The 25,620-nt window shown below is 45.9% G+C and overlaps 1 pseudogene; it reads right to left on the minus strand.

The window, feature by feature from the left end:
* Window positions 1-492: 492 nt before the first annotated feature.
* Window positions 493-25,620, minus strand: part of LOC145395650 (uncharacterized) — a 167,707-nt pseudogene continuing 142,579 nt past the window's right edge.

Here is a 25,620-nt window from a genome sequence, read left to right on the forward strand (position 1 = left end):
AAAAACCCAGTGGAGGCGCTGCAGGTGGTCGGCCCAGGTTTGGCTGAAAATGATGACGTCATCCAAGTACGTGAGGCATATTTCCCACGTGACACCGCTGAGGACGGATTCCATTAACCTGAAGAAGGTGGTGGGGGCGTTGCAGAGACCGAACGGCAGGACATTGAACTCGTAATGTTTCCCGTTACTAGTCAACAAAGCAGTTTTGCCTCGATCTTCCTGATGCACGGGAAACTGCCAATACCCCGACTGGAGGTCCAGGGTAGAGAACCAGGATGCTCCATACATGGAATCCAGGGAATCGTCTATGCATGGGAGCAGAGTGGCGTCTTTGGTAGTTATATCGTTAAGTTGGTGGTCGTTGACGCATAACCGCATCGTGCCATCTTTCTTTTTCACGAGGACGACAGGGGAGGACCAGGGCTGGTGGAGGGGGAGACGACTCCAGCTTCAATCATCTCTTGCACCTGGCGGTCTTCCTCTTCCCGCTGTTTAGGATTCTTTCATTGGGATGTCGTGTCGGATCGGCAGGCCCGTCGTATGAATTTCGTGAGCCAGGTAGGTGGTGTGTCCGATGTCTGCTGGCCCTGCCGCAAACAGATCCTGGAAATCCAGGAGAAGGTGGCTTAGGGTGTCTGACTGGTGGGCGGAGAGATGGTCAGGAATGGGGGGCTGGGGGGCGGGGGAGTAGGAGGGGGAAGGGGTGCAGGACTCGGCTTCCTCTCTCTCTCTGATTACAAGCCCTGTAGGGAGGGTGAGGGGTGAAGGGGCGAGTTTGACAATTCGGACTGCCTTACGATGCGGGGGGAGAAAAGTCGGAGGCAGAAGGCAGGCCGAGAGGGTTCCCGGCGGCAGGAGTGGGGAGAATAGGACAGAGGGGCCGGAGGGCCGGTTGAGGGGCACCCAGGCTTCATGATGAGGGGGAATGGTGACTGCGGCGGAAACAGTGGCAGGAAAAGAGGGAGGTGGGGGGGAATACGGGGGGATGGGGGGAAAAAGGAAGGGGGGAATGAGTCTTCCAGGCGAGGCTGTGGCATACAGGTGCAGACAGCCCGAGGGGGACGGTCGGGCAGTGCACGGAACTGGAGCTGTCTGTTGCGGCAATCTATGGTGGCCCCTAGCTTCTGCAACAGGTCCAGCCCCAGGTACCAGTCGAAATTCCGGCAGGAAGAGTCAAAAATTATAAACTGGTGCTGGGTTGACACCGATTGGTGGGTGTCGACTCTTAGGGCCCGTGTCTCCCCACCGATGGGCAGGGGGCCATCCCCCGCGTCCACAAGGTGAGTAGCTGTGGGGCAGAGCGGGCCAAAGGTCGAGTTGTGGCCGGAGAAGTAATGGCTGTAAAGGCAGGATCTGGCCGCTCCCTTATTGACCAGAAGTTTGGCTTTCACCCTGTTCAGCTTCATCTTGTGGTAAACTGGGGGGCAATACTTGGGGGAAGTGGCCCCCGCCACCGTGGGATGGTGAAGGGGCAGGCCTGAAAATCCAGCTGTCTGGGGCCTCCTCCTTCTTGCTCCAGTTCCTGTTCCCCAGGATCGGTCTCCTCCACAGGTGCAGGTTCGTCCTCTGTTGCCTCGTCCTCCAGAGAGGAGACTTTGCGCTGGCCTGGGGTGGTATTCTTCCAACGTGCAGCCTTCAACTGGTCCCAGATATCATGCAGTGGGCACCTGGAGCTGCATGCCGAGAATTCCCAAGGATTCACTAGGATAAGGTTGGGGTTCTCCCTGTGGGCAGGGCGCCAGTGTGTGGGGTGTGCCCTGGGTGGGCTAGGCGCTGGTACGGGGCATCGGCGGACGTGGCTTGACTGAGGGAACCGGACTTTTGGTGGGAAACTTTTTCACCACGTTGATCTGCTGGGGTGCAGGGTGGAAGGTCAGGAGGCGCCATATTAGTTGGATGTCTTTATCCATGTCTCCAGTTGGGTCATGGATCGTAAAGTGTTCTTTTACAACACTGGGGAGCACTCTCAAGAGAGTGTTAAAGGTATGTTGTTCCCGGGTTTCGTCATCTGCCTCCGGGAAGGCAGCGGTGACCAGGCATCTTGACCGAATCAGGGTATCATCTACATTCCCGTCGAAAGTCAAACTATGCAGTTGGGATAGTGCCACCACTTTCGCTAGTGATGGGGTGATGGCTTGGATCACGAGTTTCGTGAGTTCTGCCAGGTGAGCTCCGGAACGATTTTTGGTGCTATATTAACCGCCGCTTTGCCCAACAGTGAGAGTGTAACTAATTTTTTGTTGGTCATTTTCAAACCCAATATCTAGTAAAGTTTTGATGATCGCCAGATATGTGTGAACATCGTACTGTTCGGGGTCAAACTTAGGTAATTGCACGTGCGGTTTGGCTGCCATTTTTCCGGTATTTTCTGACTACCTCTCTCGTATGCCCGGGTCAAGAACCACCGCTGTCCACCAGTGTAATGCTATGTGTTTTAGGTTCAGCTTCCCGTTCCTTAAGCACCTAACGTGTAGCGGGGCTCTCTTTCGAGACCGGGGCTTAGACAAATAAGAGAGAGGCAGGACACAAAAACTCCATGCAACAACCTTACACGTGTATTACTCAGTCAGGCAGGGGAATCAGCAGATGTTACAGACACGATATTCTGGGTGATCATAAACTCTTATAACTAGATAGGGTTAACAGTATCTCGCAGGATACTGTTTGGGAATACAGTGAAAACAACACTCGAGGCAGAATATTCTAAATTAGTATAGTCCAGGGTCTCTAAGCGAGTGGAGAGCCTAGAGCTATTTCTCACTAGGGGGGGGGTGTAAGGCACTGGGGTCTAATGGTGATTATGGTAGTAGGAGGTAGAGTCTAATGGTAGCATGTTCACTTTGTTATTTTCTACTCGTAGGGAAGTGAGCATGGAAGTGAAAAAGTTACTACATGACAGTATTGTGATACCAACTCTAACGTATGGAAGTGAAGCTTGGACATTGTTGGAAGGACACAAATCAAGAGTGAGAGCAGTGGAAATGAGTTATTTAAGAGGAGCCTGTGGAGTCACATGGAGAGACAGGCTGACGAATGAGGATATAAAGGAGCGTTGTGGTGTGGATGTGGATGTGATAGGAAGTGTTATGAGGAACACACTGAGGTGGTTTGGCCATGTGGAGAGGATGGAGGGTGAAAGACTGACGAAGAGAGTGTATGTGAGTGAGGTGGAGGGGGGAAGAGGGAGGGGGAGGCCGAAGATGAGATGGAGGGATGAGGTGGAGAGGTATATGAGAGAAGGGGGTGTGAGTTGGGAGCAGGGCAGTGAAATGGCGGGGGACAGGACGACGTGGAGGCGATTTGTTTGTGGCCACCCCAAACGGGATTGAGGCGTCTGGCAATAGATAGATAGATAGGTTGCTTTTGATCAATTACCGTCACTCACTCCACTGCTTTGGTGTTTATCTTATTACTGTATGGTAGTTCACTGTGTCTATTCTTGCTAAGCTTTGGTCTGTCCCTTTAATTCACTATTCCGCCTCGTCACTGCTCAATCACTATTATTGCACAGTCACAGTCACTATGGTTCATCTGGTGCCAAGGGTGCTGCTGAGGGACAACACAAGAGGAACTGGAATTACTGAAAAAGAAGAGGGAGGAAGCAAACACAAAAAATGAGGGAAGATCAGAAGAGAAGAACACATTTTTTTTTTTTACAAAGTAATAGGATTGCAGGTACGAAAGAGGTTCATAAACAGGAGGGAATAAAAAGGAGGAAGGTAGTAGAACTATGTCATGACAAGTATATAAACAAGATGATTGAGCTGATGTACTCAAATGTGGATGGAATGGTATCTAAATTATTAGAGATGAATGAATATGTCAGAGAAAATGAACCACAAATAATATGCCTAACTGAAACAAAATTAATACCAAGGATATCAAATGACATACTAAACTTAGAGGAATATAATATATGGAGAAGAGATAGAAACTTAAAAAAAGGAGGAGGAATTATAATATTAACTAAGAAAAACCTAAAAGTCAATGAAATAAAACTAGATATACCCTCAAAAATAGTACTGATTGCAGTAGAGATCAACACATCTGAAGGGAAAGTAATTGTAGCCAATTTGTACATGCCACCCAGATCAAACACTTGGGAAAGATACGAATATGAGGACCTGGCAGAGAGTACAGTTCAGAGTTAAAGAGCATTACTACATAAAATGGAAGAGAAATCGGAAAGAATTAAACTAACTGGAGATTTTAATACAAATATAAATTGGAATACTCTAGATATAATAAGCCAAGAAAGCTGTTGGGACCAAAAGCTCCTGGATCTCGTGCAAGAGTTTTTCCTAACGCAAAATGAGGGAAACCACCAGAAAAAGTGGACTCGATGTACCTTCAATGCTAGATCTCATATATACTAGGCAAGAAAATGATATTGACAGTTTAATATATCACCCTCCACTCGGCGAAAGCGACCATGCAGTACTAAATTGCAACTTCAGGATAGCATATGACATAGTTAACAGCAATGAAAGTTACAAAAAGAGCCTAAACTATAAAAATGGAAATTATCATGACCTAAAGAATTATTTCTTGGAAGTTGATTGGGAAAATGAGCTTAGAGGACAAGATTTAAATGATGTATATAAATAATTCTGTGAATTTTATGAAATAGGAGTCCAGAAGTACATCCCACAGCACAAAGAAGCAGATAAGAAAATACAGAAATGGTTCAATACAGAATGTAAAAAAATCAAAAGAAAGAAGAGATTTGTTGTGGAATAGATACAGAAGACACAATTGTGAAAGGGCATGTAATAATTACAAACAGGCAAGAAACGATTATACAAGAATAAGGAGGGAAGCCCCAAAACAGTTTGAGGAGGATATCATAAATAAAAGTAGTGATCAACCAAAGCTATTTTACAGCTACATCAGAAGCAAAACCAAAGTAAAAGATATAATACAATCCATTACGGACGAGGGAATCACCTATACACAAGAGAAAGATATTTGTGAAGCACTAAATAATTATTTTCAATCAGTTTTTACAGAAGAAAAAAATTTTGAGAGGGACTTTGTGGAACATGCATGTCCACACATACTACCAGATATACAAATATCAGAAAAGTAATACAGGAGGAGTTAAGTAAATTAGACAGAGGAAAAGCAAATGGTCCTGATGAAATTTCATGTTGGGTGCTACGAGAATGTGCAAAGGAGTTAAGTAAACCATTATTTTTAATTTTCAAGAAATCCTTGAGTCAAGGTAAACTACCTGATATTTGGAAGAAAGCAAATATTGTCCCCTTATTCAAGAAAGGGAATAGACAAAATCCACTCAATTACCGACCAGTATCACTGACCAGTGTTGTAAGCAAGGTATTAGAAAAGCTTATAAGAAAAGCTTGGGTAAATCATCTAGAAGATCACAATATGATAATGGAAAGACAGTTTGGTTTCAGAAAAGGAATATCATGTGTTACTAATCTGTTGAGCTACTATAACAGAGTAACAGACACAATACAGGAAAGAGAAGGATGGGTGGACAGTATCTATTTAGATTTCAAGAAAGCATTTGACACAGTACCACACCAAAGACTTTTATGGAAACTGTACCATCAAGGAGGAATTCGAGGGAAAACTGTTTTGTTGGATGCAAGATTTTCTCATAAAAAGAGAAATGAGAACAGTAGTAGGAGGAAATTACTCATCATGGAAAGAAGTGACTAGTGGAGTACCACAGGGCTCAGTGCTGGCACCAATCATGTTTTTAGTGTACATAAATGATATAGACAGTAACACTGGAAATGAAAGCTATCTAAATGTTTGACTAGTGGAGTACTAACACAGACTCTTGTAAAGAGCTACAAGAAGAATTAAATAAACTTCATGAATGGAGTAATATATGGCAAATGGAATTCAGTGTGGACAAGTGTCATGTAATCAAGTTTGGTAAAAGTGGAAAAAGACCTGATTGGGATTATACGTTAGGAAATAAAACCCTACACACATCAGAAAGAGAGAAGGACCTAGGTGTGATTATCAATAACAGACTATCTCCGGCTGACCACATCAGTGAAAAGGTACGGAGCATGTATACTCTGCTTGCAAATATGAGAATAGCATTCTCATATATAAATGAAGACATGCTAAGAAGGATAATAACATCATTCATCAGACCAACCCTGGAGTATGCATCAGTAGTCTGGAGTCCTCATCTCAAAAAACACATAGACAAGATTGAAAAAGTTCAAAGGACCGCTACAAGATGGATACCAAGCTTAAGGGATCTAAGCTACGAAGAAAGACTAAATAAACTGAATCTACCAACACTACAGGAGAGAAGGAAAAGAGGTGACATGATAATGCTATATAAATGCATATCAGGGAAGGAGAAAATAGACATAAATGATTACTTAACATATGGGGAAGCATCAGCAAGAGGACACTGCAAAAAACTGCATAAGAAGAGAGGTGATAAAGACGTGAGGAAATTCAGTTTCCCAAACAGAGCAATTGATCAATGGAATGCACTACAGAGTGAAATAGTGTGTGCCAAAACAATTCACAAATTTAAGGATATGTACGATAAATATGGTTTAAGACACGGGACAGTACGAGCTTGACTCATTCTTGTAAAGATATAATTAGGTAAGAACAATTAGGTAAGAACACACAATCTCACTGGGGTCAATACATGCTGTTCTTAATAAACACACATTTTCAATACCTTCATAGGTAACAGTAGCTTTAGAGAGCTACATTATTTTGTTTGTATTCATAGTCAGATTCAGTAAATTTTTTTCTTACAGTAATACGTTTGGTGTTTATTTTCCTGAGCCATTACATAAGATCCATTCCCCATAAAAGCACCTACCTCCCATCACTCTCCAGCATTCAGCTACTGTCCTCACACCAGGCACCAACCACCAAGATGAGGATCAACCAAATCCACTGGCTACCCTACAACCAGCCACCCATCAAGATCCGACAGACGCCCCAGCTCCTCCACCGCCTACGCCACACAAACCGCCCATCCTCCATCCATCTCTTTTTCAACCCCGCCCGAGAACCAAACATCATGACCCACCACTGGACGAACCTCCTGCAACACCTCACCCCGGCCCACAAGACGTTCACTTCCACCACCTACCATCTGCAGTCACGAGGTCGTGACTTTTTCAAAGGCGACGATGGTAAAATGTCCGCCGCCGGACCACCCACCCACCCCGCCACCCCCCACCCCACCACCGGGCCACCACCACCCCACCACCCCAGGAAGGGACAACGGGGGGGCTAATGACCTAGGGCAAGAGGGTCACCCAACCACCACTGACCTGTGCCCCTTTTCCCCGCAACTGCCCCGACACCAGGTGAACCTGGATCGGAGACAACCTCACAGGCGGGCTAACCATCGACAGCAGTGGGGTGGGACTGAGCAAGAATCAGTCCCTAGTAACATTTTGGCGACGGCCATAGTTACACCCCTCAAGGGCAGGTGGCCCTTCAGTGAGCCACGAGGTGTCCCCACCTCTGCCACGTCCAGGGTAAGAGGCCCTACAGTGAGCCACGAGGGAGCAATACCCTCTGCCACATACACAGTGAGCCACGAGGGAGCAATACCCTCTGCCACATACAGTGCAGGAGGCCCTTTAGTGAGCCACGAGGGGCCAGTACCCTCTGCCACATACACAGTGAGCCACGAGGGAGCAATACCCTCTGCCACATACACAGTGAGCCACGAGGGAGCAATACCCTCCGCCACATACAGTGCAGGAGGCCCTTTAGTGAGCCACGAGGGGCCAGTACCCTCTGCCACATACACAGTGAGCCACGAGGGAGCAATACCCTCTGCCACATACACAGTGAGCCATGAGGGAGCAATACCCTCTGCCACATACAGGGCAGGAGGCCCTTTGGTGAGCCACGAGGGGCCAGTACCCTCTGCCACACCCACAGTGAGCCACGAGGGAGAAATACCCTCTGCCACGTCCTGGGCAGGAGGCCCTATAGTGAGCCATGAGGGGCCAGTACCCTCTGCCACCCCAAGGGTAAGAGGCCCTAGTAGAAAGCGAAAAGTGGGTCCCAGGGTAAAGCCACCTGGAGCCACGGCTGTGACAGAGACAGGAGAGAGTCGCCTCTGTGCTGCCCTCCCTGTATGTAGGAGAGGACACGACCCCCGTGTGCACTCCACCTTCAGCGTTCCCCTGTGGGAATAGCTTGACACCACCCAGGAGAGTTGCCCCGAAGGTGTCACCAGAGTGGAGGCAAAGTCAGAGTCCGGACCTGCCTCCCACTCCTGGGAGATTCTTGTCTTCTCCAGGCACCAGCAGGAGACGAGGCCGCAGCCCAATCCTGATGGCGCGTCCCCTGGCAGACCACCGCAGCCCCAGGACCCCCAGGCGATCCCAGCAGCCTACAGGTGAGAGTAACGCTGGCCCCCCTCACCCTGCGGAGCCACCGACGCCAGACCCGCCTCCTCCAACTGTTTGACCCCAGCCCCGAGGGCCACCTCCCAGGTCGAGGCCCCCAGACAAGTGGGCCTCCCTGCACCCCACCGACGAGACCCTGAGATATGGGTCTACCTCCAGGTCGAGGCCCCCAGATAGGAGGGCCTCCCTGCAACTTACCGACGGACCGGACCCGGGTAGTGACTCCCCTGCGGGTAGTGTGTTGCCTGCCACAGGCAGAGTCCCCCTGAGGTCCTCCCCCTCGAACAGAGTGACAGAGTGAATTAACCCAGGAAACGCGGGTAGATCAGTGACGCCCCTTAGACCTAAGTAAACCCGAGAAAGAGGAACAGTGAACAGTGACAGAGTGACATAGTGTGATCCATATGAAATCAGCAGCTAGTGTTATTTATCCCAATAAACTTACATGTCCCTTAAAGGAAAGTAATTCAGCAATAGTAAGTAAAGCACTATCGCCCTCCCAGAATAAAGGAATTTCCCGTAAGTGTGAATGACAGTCAGGTGCGCGGGAGACCCAAACCCTGAGAAGAGTGTCGCCGCGGCTAGTTAACTGAGTCGAGTGTCATGATCCGCACTCTGCTTTTCTTATAGTATTATTCCTCCCCCAGACTCTTAACCTTGTGTATTCCTTTTGCTACTGTGAGTATAGATATTTTTGGGTTTTAATGAAAGACGATCACCCACACTTATAGAACCACAAGCCATTGTTATATGTGATCATATTGTGTGTTGAGTACAGTTGTATCTCGTGTCATCCCAACCTAACTCTGTGTCTCTGTATCCTATATCCTAAATATCACTCTGTATCATATTGTAACGGTTTTAGAATTAAGGCAATAGATGTGTTAAGGTATACTGCCCAGTTTTTATGTCCTGTTCCTTTGTTGGTGCTTTGCTTCCGGTCCGGAAAGAGGACCCCTCTCAGTCGCTAGTGTTTTTAGGGCGAGGAGTCGACCTAAAAACACTCAGCATAACACTGGTGGCAAGCGGTGGTTTTGGATCCGAGTAAAAGCACGGAGGAACAAAAAAGGAAACTTGCACAATGGCAGCCAAACCGCACATTCAATTGCCGAAATTTAACCCGGACCAATGTGACATTGATGTATATTTGGATATGATCAAACCCCTCTTAGACATAGGGTTTGACTCGGATAAGGAGAAAATTGCGGTCACTTTACCTAACCTGGGAAAAATTATCACCAATCTTGCACCAAAAGTAGTCCCAGAACTGTCATGGGACCAGTTCACGCAAATTGTGAAACAGGCTTTTATGCCTTAAATGGGCAGAGTTGTTGCTCTTTCACAGCTCGATGCCCTCACCTACGACAGTAACCTGGACGACACTTTCGTCCAGGCTCGGCGCCTCGTCAGCGCCGCTTATCCTGAGGCAGAAATGAATACTCGAGATACTCACACATTCAATGCTCTGCTGAGGATTCTCCCTAGCACAGTCAGGGAGCATTTCTCTATGATCCCTCAGGGAACATGGATCAGGACCTGCAACTCGTCAGACGTCTCCTCGCCTCCCGTCCCACACCACAGCCCCTTCACGCAGTAACAAGATTTCCCACAAATCACAACCCCCCACCAAAACCTAAGCTGCCCCCTCACCAGCCGCCTACAGAGCCGCCTCCCACAGTACCCAGGGCTTACCCACAAAAGAAGCGCCCTAACCCCAGGGAACAAGGCAACCTAATTACCATAAACCCTTGGGAATTCACGGCTTGGAGTCGCACCTGCCCCCTGCACGACATAAAGGAGCAACTCAAGGCAAGCAGGCGCAAAAATCCCCAACAAGGGCGTAGGAAAGTCTCCTCCCTTGACAATGACGCCCAGGAGGACGACGCGCCACCACTGCTCGACCAAGGGCCGGACGACGACGAACACGACGATCTCACCCATCCTCAGCAGATGGATTTTTAGGCCCGCCCCCGCACCTCCCCATGGTGGTGGGGGCCACCAAACGCAACTACAGACCCCCAGTCTACAACAAGATTTGGCTGAACGGGGTCAAGGCAAGATTACTGGTGGATACGGGAGCAGCCAGGTCTTGCCTCTACTCCCATTTCTACTCCCGCCACATCTCAGCATTCGGCCCACTCCTCCCCACTTCAACCAACCTCGTAGACGCGGGGGATGGCCCCCTACCCATCTGTGGGGAAACCCGGGCCCTACAAACCAGCAATCACCAACGAGTCTCCACCAACCACCCATTCATCATATTTGATTCTTCATGTAGTCAATATGATGGATACCTTGGGCTGGACCTCCTTCAGAAACTCCACGCGACCATTGATTGTTATCAACGTCGCCTCCACTTCAGTCCAGTCTGCCCCAGCCAAGCATCCATCAACAAGGAAAAGAAAAAAAAAAGAAGGAAAAACAACACAACCCCCAAACCACCCACACACACACCACCCTACAACACTCACCCGCCCCAACCCACCTGTACATGTAACCCAACCCCAGCCTCACTAAATGCCTCACTTCATCCCCCTCCAACCTCATCTCCCATTCCACCCTTGCTACCTCAAACTCCCTCATTCCCTGCCACTATTGCTTCCACCATTACCGTCCCACCTCACCACGAAGCATGGGTAACACTCACCAGACCCTCAGGCACATCAGTCCTTTTTTTCACCATCCATCCCCACCGGACCCCTATCATCCTGTTTAGTTTCCCCTACTTTCCTTCCCCCCCACGCCCACCAAATCCGTATCGCAAATCTCGCCACAACACCATTAACACTGCCTCGAGGACTCATCATTGGTGATACAGAAGAGGCAGAACCATGCTCAACACCACCCCCCAATCACCCCACTCTCCCCAACATACCATCACATCTATCCCCTTCCCAATCAAACAGCCTCCACCAACTACTCCTAGACTTTCATGTCTTATTCTCCGCCGGCCATACCACCTATCTCAGCCACGAGATTCATACTACCGGACCTCCCATTCGCCAACCATCACGCCGAAAAAAACCCAAACAGCGGGCAGAAGAAGACCGGCAGGTCCAGGAAATGCTCGATGCCGGTGTCATCTCAAACTCCACTAGCCCATGGTCCTCACCTATAGTACTTGTGCGAAAAAAGGACGGAACCATGCGTTTCTGCGTTGATTACCGCAGAGTAAACGACGTTACCATCAAAGACGCTACACCACTACCCAGGATCGACGACTCCCTAGACTCCCTCCACGGATCGACATGGTTCTCTACCCTAGACCTGCAATCAGGCTACTGGCAGGTTCCAGTCCACCCCGACGACAAACACAAAACCGCCTTCTCAACATCAAACGGGACGCACAATGAATTTAATGTCCTTCCCTTCGGACTCTGCAACGCCCCTGCCACGTTCTCCCGCCTCATGGAATCTGTGCTGAGCGGACTCACCTGGGAAACCTGTTTGGCTTACCTCGATGACATCATAGTTTTCAGCCACACCTGGGCCGACCACCTCCACCGCCTCAAACAGGTATTCCAGCGTATACGCCAGCCCGGGCTCAAGCTAAAACCCACAAAATGTGTTCTAGCTGAACGATCAGTCTCCTTCCTCGGACACCTGATTAATGCAGAGGGCGTCTCTCCCGACCCCGACAAGCTACGTGCAATCGCCAACATTCCCCCACCCCCCGATGTGCACGAAACCAGAGCCTTCCTAGGGTTAACCTCCTATTACCGGCATTTCATGAAAGGTTTTGCGGACATCGCCAAACCCTTCCACGACCTTACCAAGAAAGGAGAACCTTTCGTCTGGACAGAACCCAGAAACAATAAATTCACCACCCTCAAAGCCAAACTGACCTCCGCCCCAGTCGTCACCTTCCCAGACTACAACCTGCCGTTCCGTCTGTATACCAACGTCTCGCTCCTCGCCTTAGGGGCGGTCCTTGCACAAGTCCAAGACGGCCGCGAGCACATCATCGCCTGTGCCAGCAGCACCTTAAACCCTGAGGAAAGGAATTACGCGGCCACCAAACGTGAATGCCTAGGAATTATCTGGTCACTCGATTACTTCCGCTCATACATCTCAGGCACCCACGTGATTGTCATTACTGATCACCAATCCCTACAGTGGTTGCGCCAATCCAACACCACAAACGCACAACTCATACGATGGCGAGAAACTCTCAAGGAATACGACTTTGAAATATCGTACCGTCCAGGCAAGCTCCACACAAACGCCAACGCCCTATCCCTATTACCCATCAACACCATCTCAGCAGAACTGAACCTTATCCGAATGTGGCAAGATAAGCAAAGCCCTACCTGGATCCCGCCAAACATTTTCAGGAAACCCCACCTGCACGGCGAACACCTGTTCGACCCCAACGGCCACATCGTCCTAAGCCCCACCACCGCCCACGACACCATGCTGCACCTTCACGCCAACAATGGCATTCACCTGGGCACTAAGAAACTCACTCAAGTGTTCAATGACATGTATTGGACACCAAACCCCACCACCATCGCCAAGGACATTATACAATCCTGCCGCGCTTGTGCTTTAGGGAAAGACATCACCCGCACACCAGACCCATCAGGAAAATTAACAGCAACAAAACCCTGGCAACTACTTTCCCTCGACGTCGTGGGACCCCTCACGCCCAAAACAGGATATAAATACATAATCACCTTCGTTGACGTCTATTCCAAATTCATAATAGCATGCCCCACAAAAGATCACAGTGCAGTATCCATTGCAGATGCTTTAACTCGCCACGTATTCCCATACTTTGGCATTCCCCAGGCCTTGCACTCCGACAATGCACCAGAATTAACAGGAAAAGTCTGGCAAGAATTAGCAAAAAATATTCGGGTTCCACATCTCCCACTCATCCCCCTACTGGCCCCAAGGCAACAGCATCTGTGAAAGAAGTCATCGGTCCCTCCTTAATCAGGTCCGCACTCGCATCATGCAAACAGGAAATGAAGATTGGCCTGCCCATGTGAAAACTGTACAATGGGGCCTAAACACATGCCCACGAGAAGATGGCGTAACACCACACGAGCGAGTATTCGGGGAAACCCCGCTTCTCCTACCCCTCCGCCACCACCTCCAGCCACCCACCCTGCCCTCCACTACAGACCCTCTCCACCACCTCAAACGCTGCCTCCACCACCTGCAAACACAACAGGATCTTACGCCCGACACCAACCACACCAACCCCTACAAACCTGGCCAATCCGTTGTTGTGGCACAACTTCCTACCCCAAATAAGATCTCACCCCGATTCATCGGCCCCTTCACCATAACCCGAGTCCCCAACCCCTATCAAGTAATCATAAATCAGCAAGGCCAACAACACACGTATCGGAATCGCCACGTGCGACCCCTTCACCCACCCAACAATGACCACCCCCACACCCGCGCGCCTGCACCTCTGCCCGCACACCTGGCCACACAGACACTTCCGAGAATTACCCCCCAAACTTCTACTCCTACTACTTCTCACCCCCACCCAGCACCTCACCTACAACCACACCACCTCCCATCACACCTGATCCTGACTCACCACATCCACCGCCCCCATCACCACCCCCGCCCAGCACCACCACCCACTCACCGCCTCCCACACCTCTCTCTACCACCCATCCACCTACCACCTCCCACACCACGCCGCCCCCACCACCTGCCTCACCACCGCCTCCTCAAGCCACTACCTCCTCACACCGCACTTCTCAACCCCCTGCCACCTGCACCCTCACTGCGCCCCTACCTACCCCATCAAACACTCTCCCCCTCCCCCGCAACCATGCCCACTATACGTGCCACACCACACTGCCACCCGCCTCACCCCCCAACAGCCGCACACCCTCACCACCACCACGTGCACAACCACCCTCACCATCCACACCCACACTCACCACCACCACTACCAGGTCTGGTCGCCTCTCACGCCCACCATCCAGATACACCCCAACACCACCCCCCAGTGAACGCCCAGCCTGCCACCCACCACCACAAACTCCCCTCCCCCAAACACCTCCCCCATCACCCTCCCTCTCCACCAAGCACGATGGAAAACCCCTAAATCCCAATTCCCCAAAGTGCAATGCTCCTCCCACAGATCCATTCCCCATAAAAGCACCTACCTCCCATCACTCTCCAGCATTCAGCTACTGTCCTCACACCAGGCACCAACCACCAAGATGAGGATCAACCAAATCCACTGGCTACCCTACAACCAGCCACCCATCAAGATCCGACAGACGCCCCAGCTCCTCCACCGCCTACGCCACACAAACCGCCCATCCTCCATCCATCTCTTTTTCAACCCCGCCCGAGAACCAAACATCATGACCCACCACTGGACGAACCTCCTGCAACACCTCACCCCGGCCCACAAGACGTTCACTTCCACCACCTACCATCTGCAGTCACGAGGTCGTGACTTTTTCAAAGGCGACGATGGTAAAATGTCCGCCGCCGGACCACCCACCCCGCCACCCCGCCACCCCCCACCCCACCACCGGGCCACCACCACCCCACCACCCCAGGAAGGGACAACGGGGGGGCTAATGACCCAGGGCAAGAGGGTCACCCAACCACCATTGACCTGTGCCCCTTTTCCCCGCAACTGCCCCGACACCAGGTGAACCAGGATCGGAGACAACCTCACAGGCGGGCTAACCATCGACAGCAGTGGGCTGGGACTGAGCAAGAATCAGTCCCTAGTAACATTTTGGCGACGGCCATAGTTACCCCCTCAAGGGCAGGAGGCCCTTCAGTGAGCCACGAGGTGTCCCCACCTCTGCCACGTCCAGGGTAAGAGGCCCTACAGTGAGCCATGAGGGAGGAATACCCTCTGCCACATACACAGTGAGCCACGAGGGAGCAATACCCTCTGCCACATACAGGGCAGGAGGCCCTTTAGTGAGCCACGAGGGGCCAGTACCCTCTGCCACATACACAGTGAGCCACGAGGGAGCAATAACCTCTGCCACATACACAGTGAGCCACGAGGGAGCAATAACCTCTGCCACATACACAGTGAGCCACGAGGGAGAAATACCCTCTGCCACGTCCAGGGCAGGAGGCCCTATAGTGAGCCACGAGGGGCCAGTACCCTCTGCCACCCCAAGGGTAAGAGGCCCTAGTAGAAAGCGAAAAGTGGGTCCCAGGGTAAAGCCACCTGGAGCCACAGCTGTGACAGAGACAGGAGAGAGAGTTGCCTCTGTGCTGCCCTCCCTGTATGTAGGAGAGGACACGGCCTCCGTGTGCACTCCACCTTCAGCGTTCCCCTGTGGGAATAGCTTGACACCACCCGGGAGAGTTGCCCCGAAGGTGTCACCAGAGTGGAGGCAAAGTCCGAGTCCGGACCTGCCTCCCACTAATGGGAGATTCTTGTCTTCTCCAGGCACCAGCAGGAGATGAGGCCGCAGCCCAACCCTGACGGCGCATCCCCTGGCAGACCACCGCAGCCCCAGGACCCCCAGGTGAGCCCAGCAGCCTACAGGTGAGAGTAACGCTGGCCCTCCTCACCCTGCGGAGCCACCGACGCCAGACCCGCCTCCTCCAACTGTCTGACCCCAGCCCCGAGGGCCACCTCCCAGGTCGAGGCCCCCAGACAAGCGGGCCTCCCTGCACTACACCGACGAGACCCTGAGATAAGGGTCTACCTCCAGGTCAAGGCCCCCAGATAGGAGGGCCTCCCTGCAACTCACCGACGGACCGGACCCGGGTAGTGACTCCCCTGCGGGTAATGTGTTGCCTGCCACAGGCAGAGTCCCCCTGAGGTCCTCCCCCTTGAACAGAGTGACAGAGTGAATTAATCCAGGAAACACGGGTAGATCAGTGATGCCCCTCAGACCTAAGTAAACCCGAGAAAGAGGAACATTGAACAGTGACAGAGTGACATAGTGTGATCCGGATGAAATCAGCAGCTAGTGTTATTTATCCCAATAAACTCACATGTCCCTTAAAGGAAAGTAAGTCAACAATAGTAAGTAAAGCACTATCGCCCTCCCAGAATAAAGGAATTTCCCGTAAGTGTGAATGACAGTCAGGTGCGCGGGAGACCCAAACCCTGAGAAGAGTGTCGCCGCGGCTAGTTAACTGAGTCGAGTGTCATGATCCGCACCCTGCCTTTCTTATAGTAATATTCCTCCCCCAGACTCTTAACCTTGTGTATTCCTTTTGCTACTGTGAGTATAGATATTTTTGGGTTTTAATGAAAGACGATCACCCACACTTATAGAACCACAAGCCATTGTTATATGTGATCATATTGTGTGTTGAGTACAGTTGTATCTCGTGTCATCCCAACCTAACTCTGTGTCTCTGTATCCTATATCCTAAATATCACTCTGTATCATATTGTAACGGTTTTAGAATTAAGGTAATAGATGTGTTAATGTATACTGCCTACTTTTTATGTCCTGTTCCTTTGTTGGTGCTTTACTTCCGGTCCGGAAAGAGGACCCCGCTCAGTCGCTAGTGTTTTTAGGGCGAGGAGTCGACCTAAAAACACTCAGCATAAGAAAAACATTATTGCAGAATGAACCGAGTATTTGTTAACGACGGAATAAAGGAAAGATAAAAGAAAACCCCATGAGAAAATAATAAATGCTGCTACAATTAAACCGCGTAAAGTGTGAACGAAATAAATCATAGTGAAATGACAATATAAACAAATAAATCATAATTATCATTAGGCCTGCTTCTGTCCTTAACTGTTGTCCGTATGTGTCCAGTAGCGCCTTAGTTTTGTTATCAGTGTTGTTCAGGTTTATCTGTAATAAATTAAAAAGGACATATTTATCACTAAAGATATCATTGCATTAATCTGCAGCCGTATAATTCTGTATCTTACAAATAAATGAGGAGGTTGGTAGGAAGACAAATTCAATTTGGTGCACGTTCAAATACGATGGAGACTGACCAATCACCGCCCGAGGACACGGCGCAATGTTACCAATTCCGCCTGTCCTCAGCTGGCAAAATCAGTGCGTCAGACTCCGTGGAACCAAGTATAGTAATCTACCATTTTTATATTTCACTCCCCTACTAACTTCACTGCCACCCTGTCTTACTCTCTTCACCTCTTTCCAGAACAGTTTCTTACAGTTCCTCCACTTTACACTCAAATTCCTTCCAAATTCCTCATCCACTCTCTTCTTATTCTCTCATACTAATCTTTTCACCTCTCTCTTCCTTTCTGCATATAACTCTCTCTTGCATTGTGACAAGTGGAAATATTGGGTGGGAGACAGACACAGGTTTGGATCCTTTATTTTCTCTAACGGTTGGGCTACACAGAACCCTCACCCCATTAAAAAAAAAAAAAAATCTGGAAATAGGTTGTGTGTATCCCAAAACGTTAGAGAAAATACAGACCTGTGTGTCTCTCTCCCACCCAGCGAATCCGAGTACCCAGCAGGGATGTTGTCTTCTCTATCTATGTGTTCTGGTGTTGCGTCTTGAGGAGTCTAAAGGAGGTAGCTGAGGAGATTATCATTTTCCTTCATGATCCTTATCTTACAAGGAACCCAGCTTGTCTAATTAGTTCTTATCCGTATCTATAAAGCAATCTACCCCTGTGGAGTCATTTAAGAAACAATCCGAAACTTAGTTCTCCAGTTTCATTACTTTCTCTCTCTCTCTCTCTCTCTCTCTCTCTCGTTGATGATCTTGTGGTGGATGGTTCTATGGTTTAACAGGGGTCGGTAGTACTTATGGATTGATAATCATGTTCTTTTTCTAAGGGCCCAAACACACTTGCCCTAGAACATGTGATCGTCAAGAGGAAATGAGGCTCAGGGGCCGTCCAACGTTCAGACTCGAATATTGAAGCAGCTCTTAGCCGGTGCTTCGTTTCGTCCTGCCGTTGACATGTTCGGGGGCAAAAGTGTTCGGGCCACTGAGCTCTATAGTATGGAGAGGCTATCTCCGCCGCAAGCGTGTGATTTGGGCCGCCATATTGCAACACCAGCACTCAAATTCAAATACTTTATTTCCCCTAAGCAGTGGTTATTAATAAAGATACACTCGTGGCTTATAATACAAAAACATATATGGATTATGATTTTTTTTTTCTGCCTAGTTCAACGAATTATATCGGGTACATTTTGCCAGTTAGTATAAAACAGGGATACTGGGGAAGAATCTTCCTGCCCCACCACAGGGGGCAGTCATGTTATAGAATTAGCAACAAGATAGATTTCTTGTGAAATATAATGCCATCTCTCTTCGATGAATTCCTCTGCCCATTTTTGTATCCGTAAGCTGCACAGTGGACCATGGCACTATATTTTCCGGAATCATCGGCTGCTTTCAAGAACCCACAGGGCAGCTCAGTACAAAAACGCGGGCATCAGGCGTGGCGTAACATGGCTGCCGCTACACCAGCGCTGCCCTGGCGGCGGCTACATGTATTATGCGATGCTACCCATGAGAAAGCCTCTCCATACTGTAGAGCTCAGTTGTCTGGAACCTAAGGTTTTAAGCTCTGGTGAATGTTTCGGGCCATGGTTTCGGGAGAACTGACGCTTTTCCGTCGACAAATTACCGAATCGGAAAGATTTACAACAGCACCGTGAAGGCAGACATACAGGAGACTCTTTCCCTTATCCGTCAATGCTAAAAACAAAGAAATAAACGAATAAATAAATAAGCCTTACCTGACAATGGGTCTAGGCTTACACTTTACCCCCAAAACATCAAAAAATACCATAATACTGCGTCAGTGATGTGACATCCATTTTCCATTCAGTAAGTACACCAGAGAACTACCCACACCAGGTCCAGGGGAGGTTCTTCACGGTGGTGAAGAAGGTATTTTTGAGATTTTTATCAATACTTGTAAATCACCGACATAATAGTATTCACACCAAGATTCATAGATAATCTGATATATTTTTGACGATTTTATGAATACTTATTCACCGACATTATGATAATATTCACATCGTTTCACAAACAAATAACCTGATTTGATTGATTGAAATATTTATTGTTGTAAAGGTATATGGAATACTTATAAAACAAAAGAATGTGGTGAGTCTTGCTGCTACACACCTTCGGCAAATAGTTATATAGAGTCAACGGTTATAAATGTAGAACTACATATTATATAGATAGATAGATAAATAGATAGACAGAAGCAGGGAGTCAGATGATGAGAGGTGTTGTGTCTGCGAGAATCGAGCAATGCTAAACATGCTTACACTGAGGAAAGCTGACGACAGCGGCCAGTAAGGAGATGATGCAATTAGCTGTCAGCAGTCCTCTCGTGAACAAAGACCTAGTCCATCCACGAGGAACACACGTGACACACCCCTGCTACACCAGAATTTAGGAAAGAGAGCTCAGACGGAGATTAGCCACAGAAGAGGCAACAGAGGAGTAGACAGGCCTCAGAGGAGACAGGTCACAGGGAGAGGGGCTTGGCAATTTGAGAGAGAGAGACAGATAGCGAGACAGGGAGGTAGCTACCCGGGACTTATACTCGTCCGTGTGAGAGACTTGTTAATATTTCCAAGACAAATAAAAATAGTCCCATACTATTCTTTACCTCTCCTGTCACCACATGACATTTGGTAGCAGCGAACGTATACGAACCTCGTCTACGAATCAACATTAAATTCCTACAAAAAATATCAAGATTGAAAACAAGAATATCTCTCTCAATCAACAACACAACCAGCTCCTGACGCTTCTCTCCATCCAGCCCCCTCCGTCTCCCAGATCATCATGCTGATGCAGAGGTCAAGAGATCACACGACGCCTTGCAAGTAGTTTAACAAAATATTGATACAATATTGCAATTTCTACGACGAATCAGCGAACTACAACCATCTACAATCAACTACAATTAACAACTCTACGTCGTCTGTATAATCTTCTACACGCACCTACAAGAAGCGGCAGTCTTCATCCTACAACGAGTAAATCACAAGAAAAAAGGACCAAGAATACATCAAGAAAGAAAGAAAACAAACAAACAAACAAACGAAGAGTGAGAGACGACTCACAACTCATAACCACCAGACCTCATCCTCCTCTCTCTGCTACATCCACCCAACCCCCACCGCTTACGCAGGTGTGAAGAGGTCAATACACGCAGCAAAACACCAAGTCCATATTCACAACTCGTCTTACACACCCGTCTTCACTCAAGTTACTCATCGCTACTCATTCACTCACCACAGCTACCAGTGTGGGAAGCCGACGTCACCATGTGCTGAGACGACAACACGCCAATCAACCCGCGAAGGACAACGCTATCACCACGTGCAACACCACTCACACCATTTCCACCAAGGTAAAAATTAGTGAGTTACATAGTTACTTCATTTATACAATACACAGTGATAGACAATAAGCTTCTGCACAAACATATAAAACGTGCTGTATAGTTACAGCTTAAATACACATACTTCAGTTATCTGCATAACTCAAACACTAAATAATCACCAACAATAAATATTCTACACTGTATATATTCATTCATTTATTATAACATTTATTTACTGTCAACGAGTGTTACCATTTATACCTACATAAAATACGTGTTTCATTCCTACAACTATACATTATTACGTCTACAAAGTAATAAAGAAAATATACCATCACAGTTACTCAGTGAGCAATTAAAAGAACTGTATTAAACATTTATTAATTAAAGCTACCTAGTGGAAACAGACAAATTAAGTTACAAGGTAAACTAGAGAGAAAAAAAAAATGGCCAACACAAATGCCGTTAGCAAGAGTGAACATCTTCAACACAATCGTGAAGACAATGATTTCCACACAATGCTGACACATATATTGTCCACGATAGGTACAGGTGAACAACAAGTCAGTGTGTATAGTTAATACTGTATATAGTGTATATATATATTTTTTTTATATAAAATAAGAAAATATGGGACTATATAATATCATTTTATACTCTCTGTGCAATATACACTAAACTTTAAAGAAGTATCCCAAGGAAATTAATCAGTAATTATGCAACCATGAACAAAATGGAAAAAGCGTACACAAGCAAAGAGAAACAAACTATAGAAAATCAATACAAAAAAAAAAAGAAAAAAAAAAGAAAGAAAGAAAAGTAAGAAAGAAAAAAGAGAAATAAAGTAAGATCACATAACAAACAAATGAAAATAAGTGTAAATGTTACTATATATGCCAAAATACCACATAAACTACAAACAAAAAAGCAAATTGTGTCTCCACAAACAAGTGGCATGACACATCATCACTATCATCGACCGCAGCATATGTTAGGACTGCAGTTATTACAATTATGTTACTCCATATTACAATAATGTAACTACAAACGATATGTAACAATTATGTAACGACAAACGATTACATTATGTTACACTTGTTACAATTATGTAACTACAAACAATATGTACCAATTAATGTAACGGTTGCATTAACAAGATGTAACTTTTATGTAACTTTAACTACAATTATGTACCTACAAACGATATGTAACAATTATGTAACGACAAACGATTGCATTATGTTACACTAACTACAATTATGTACCTACAAACGATATGTAACTATTATGTAACGACAAACGATTGCATTATGTTACACTTTGCCAATTATGTAACAGTTGCATTAACAAGATGTAACTTTTATGTAACTTTAACTACAATTATGTACCTACAAACGATATGTAACAATTATGTAACGACAAAACAGTTGCATTAACAAGATGTAACTTTTATGTAACTTTAACTACAATTATAAGGCCAAGACACTTATGTAAGAGTTGCATTAACAAATGTAACTACAATTATAAGGCCAACACAATTATGCATAAACACAATATTTTGTAACAATTCATAAAATGTTACAATTATGTAGTACCACAATGTTAGTACAATATTATAAGTCATACAATTATAGCACAATTCTGTATTACCAGTATCATCATACAAGTTAGGTGAAATATTAGACATTACTAAAGTGATAACTCTATGTAATGTATAACCTAGCAGTATTACCATTGCACAATTATATGCATAATATTACTGAATAATCACTATTTACTATGAATAATATATGTATACAATATTCATACAATTTACTTTTACAATATTATGTATTTCACTTAATTAGCTTATAAGTTCATTATAATGTATATATGATATGTATTAATATGTTATGACTATTATATGTCGATGGTACGCCATTTTCGCGCGGCCGAGCAGTATGTAGAACTACATATTATATAGATAGATAGATAAATAGATAGACAGAAGCAGGGAGTCAGATGATGAGAGGTGTTGTGTCTGCGAGAATCGAGCAATGCTAAACATGCTTACACTGAGGAAAGCTGACGACAGCGGCCAGTAAGGAGATGATGCAATTAGCTGTCAGCAGTCCTCTCGTGAACAAAGACCTAGTCCATCCACGAGGAACACACGTGACACACCCCTGCTACACCAGAATTTAGGAAAGAGAGCTCAGACGGAGATTAGCCACAGAAGAGGCAACAGAGGAGTAGACAGGCCTCAGAGGAGACAGGTCACAGGGAGAGGGGCTTGGCAATTTGAGAGAGAGAGACAGATAGCGAGACAGGGAGGTAGCTACCCGGGACTTATACTCGTCCGTGTGAGAGACTTGTTAATATTTCCAAGACAAATAAAAATAGTCCCATACTATTCTTTACCTCTCCTGTCACCACATGACATTTGGTAGCAGCGAACGTATACGAACCTCGTCTACGAATCAACATTAAATTCCTACAAAAAATATCAAGATTGAAAACAAGAATATCTCTCTCAATCAACAACACAACCAGCTCCTGACGCTTCTCTCCATCCAGCCCCCTCCGTCTCCCAGATCATCATGCTGATGCAGAGGTCAAGAGATCACACGACGCCTTGCAAGTAGTTTAACAAAATATTGATACAATATTGCAATTTCTACGACGAATCAGCGAACTACAACCATCTACAATCAACTACAATTAACAACTCTACGTCGTCTGTATAATCTTCTACACGCACCTACAAGAAGCGGCAGTCTTCATCCTACAACGAGAAAATCACAAGAAAAAAGGACCAAGAATACATCAAGAAAGAAAGAAAGAAAACAAACAAACAAACAAACAAACGAAGAGTGAGAGACGACTCACAACTCATAACCACCAGACCTCACCCTCCTCTCTCTGCTACATCCACCCAACCCCCACCGCTTACGCAGGTGTGAAGAGGTCAATACACGCAGCAAAACACCAAGTCCATATTCACAACTCGTCTTACTCACCCGTCTTCACTCAAGTTACTCATCACTACTCATTCACTCACCACAGCTACCAGTGTGGGAAGCCGACGTCACCATGTGCTGAGACGACAACACGCCAATCAACCCGCGAAGGACAACGCTATCACCACGTGCAACACCACTCACACCATTTCCACCACGGTAAAAATTAGTGAGTTACATAGTTACTTCATTTATACAATACACAGTGATAGACAATAAGCTTCTGCACAAACATATAAAACGTGCTGTATAGTTACAGCTTAAATACACATACTTACTTCAGTTATCTGCGTAACTCAATCACTAAATAATCACCAACAATAAATATTCTACACTGTATATATTCATTCATTTATTATAACATTTATTTACTGTCAACGAGTGTTACCATTTATACCTACATAAAATACGTGTTTCATACATACAACTATACATTATTACATCTACAAAGTAATAAAGAAAATATACCATCACAGTTACTCAGTGAGCAATTAAAAGAACTGTATTAAACATTTATTAATTAAAGCTACCTAGTGGAAACAGACAAATTAAGTTACAAGGTAAACTAGAGAGAAAAAAAAAATGGCCAACACAAATGCCGTTAGCAAGAGTGAACATCTTCAACACAATCGTGAAGACAATGATTTCCACACAGTGCTGACACACATATTACCCACGATAGGTACAGGTGAACAACAAGTCAGTGTGTATAGTTAATACTGTATATAGTGTATATATATATTTTTTTATATAAAATAACAAAATATGGGACTATATAATATCATTTTATACTCTCTGTGCAATATACACTAAACTTTAAAAAAGTATCCCAAGGAAATTAACCAGTAATTATGCAACCATGAACAAAATGGAAAAAGCGTACACAAGCAAAGAGAAACAAACTATAGAAAATCAATACCAAAAAAAAAAAAAAAGAAAGAAAGAAAGAAAGAAAAGTAAGAAAGAAAAAAGAGAAATAAAGTAAGATCACATAACAAACAAATGAAAATAAGTGTAAATGTTACTATATATGCCAAAATACCACATAAACTACAAACAAAAAAGCAAATTGTGTCTCCACAAACAAGTGGCATGACACATCATCACTATCATCGACCGCAGCATATGTTAGGACTGCAGTTATTACAATTATGTTACTCCATATTACAATAATGTAACTACAAACGATATGTAACAATTATGTAACGACAAACGATTACATTATGTTACACTTGTTACAATTATGTAACTACAAACAATATGTACCAATTAATGTAACAGTTGCATTAACAAGATGTAACTTTTATGTAACTTTAACTACAATTATGTACCTACAAACGATATGTAACAATTATGTAACGACAAACGATTGCATTATGTTACACTAACTACAATTATGTACCTACAAACGATATGTAACTATTATGTAACGACAAACGATTGCATTATGTTACACTTTGCCAATTATGTAACAGTTGCATTAACAAGATGTAACTTTTATGTAACTTTAACTACAATTATGTACCTACAAACGATATGTAACAATTATGTAACGACAAAACAGTTGCATTAACAAGATGTAACTTTTATGTAACTTTAACTACAATTATAAGGCCAAGACACTTATGTAAGAGTTGCATTAACAAATGTAACTACAATTATAAGGCCAACACAATTATGCATAAACACAATATTTTGTAACAATTCATAAAATGTTACAATTATGTAGTACCACAATGTTAGTACAATATTATAAGTCATACAATTATAGCACAATTCTGTATTACCAGTATCATCATACAAGTTAGGTGAAATATTAGACATTACTAAAGTGATAACTCTATGTAATGTATAACCTAGCAGTATTACCATTGCACAATTATATGCGTAATATTACTGAATAATCACTATTTACTATGATTAATATATGTATACAATATTCATACAATTT

This window comes from Coenobita brevimanus, chromosome 32, assembly GCF_032717465.1.
Source record: "Coenobita brevimanus isolate Jiangsu-jjx chromosome 32, ASM3271746v2, whole genome shotgun sequence".
NCBI lineage: Eukaryota > Metazoa > Arthropoda > Malacostraca > Decapoda > Coenobitidae > Coenobita > Coenobita brevimanus.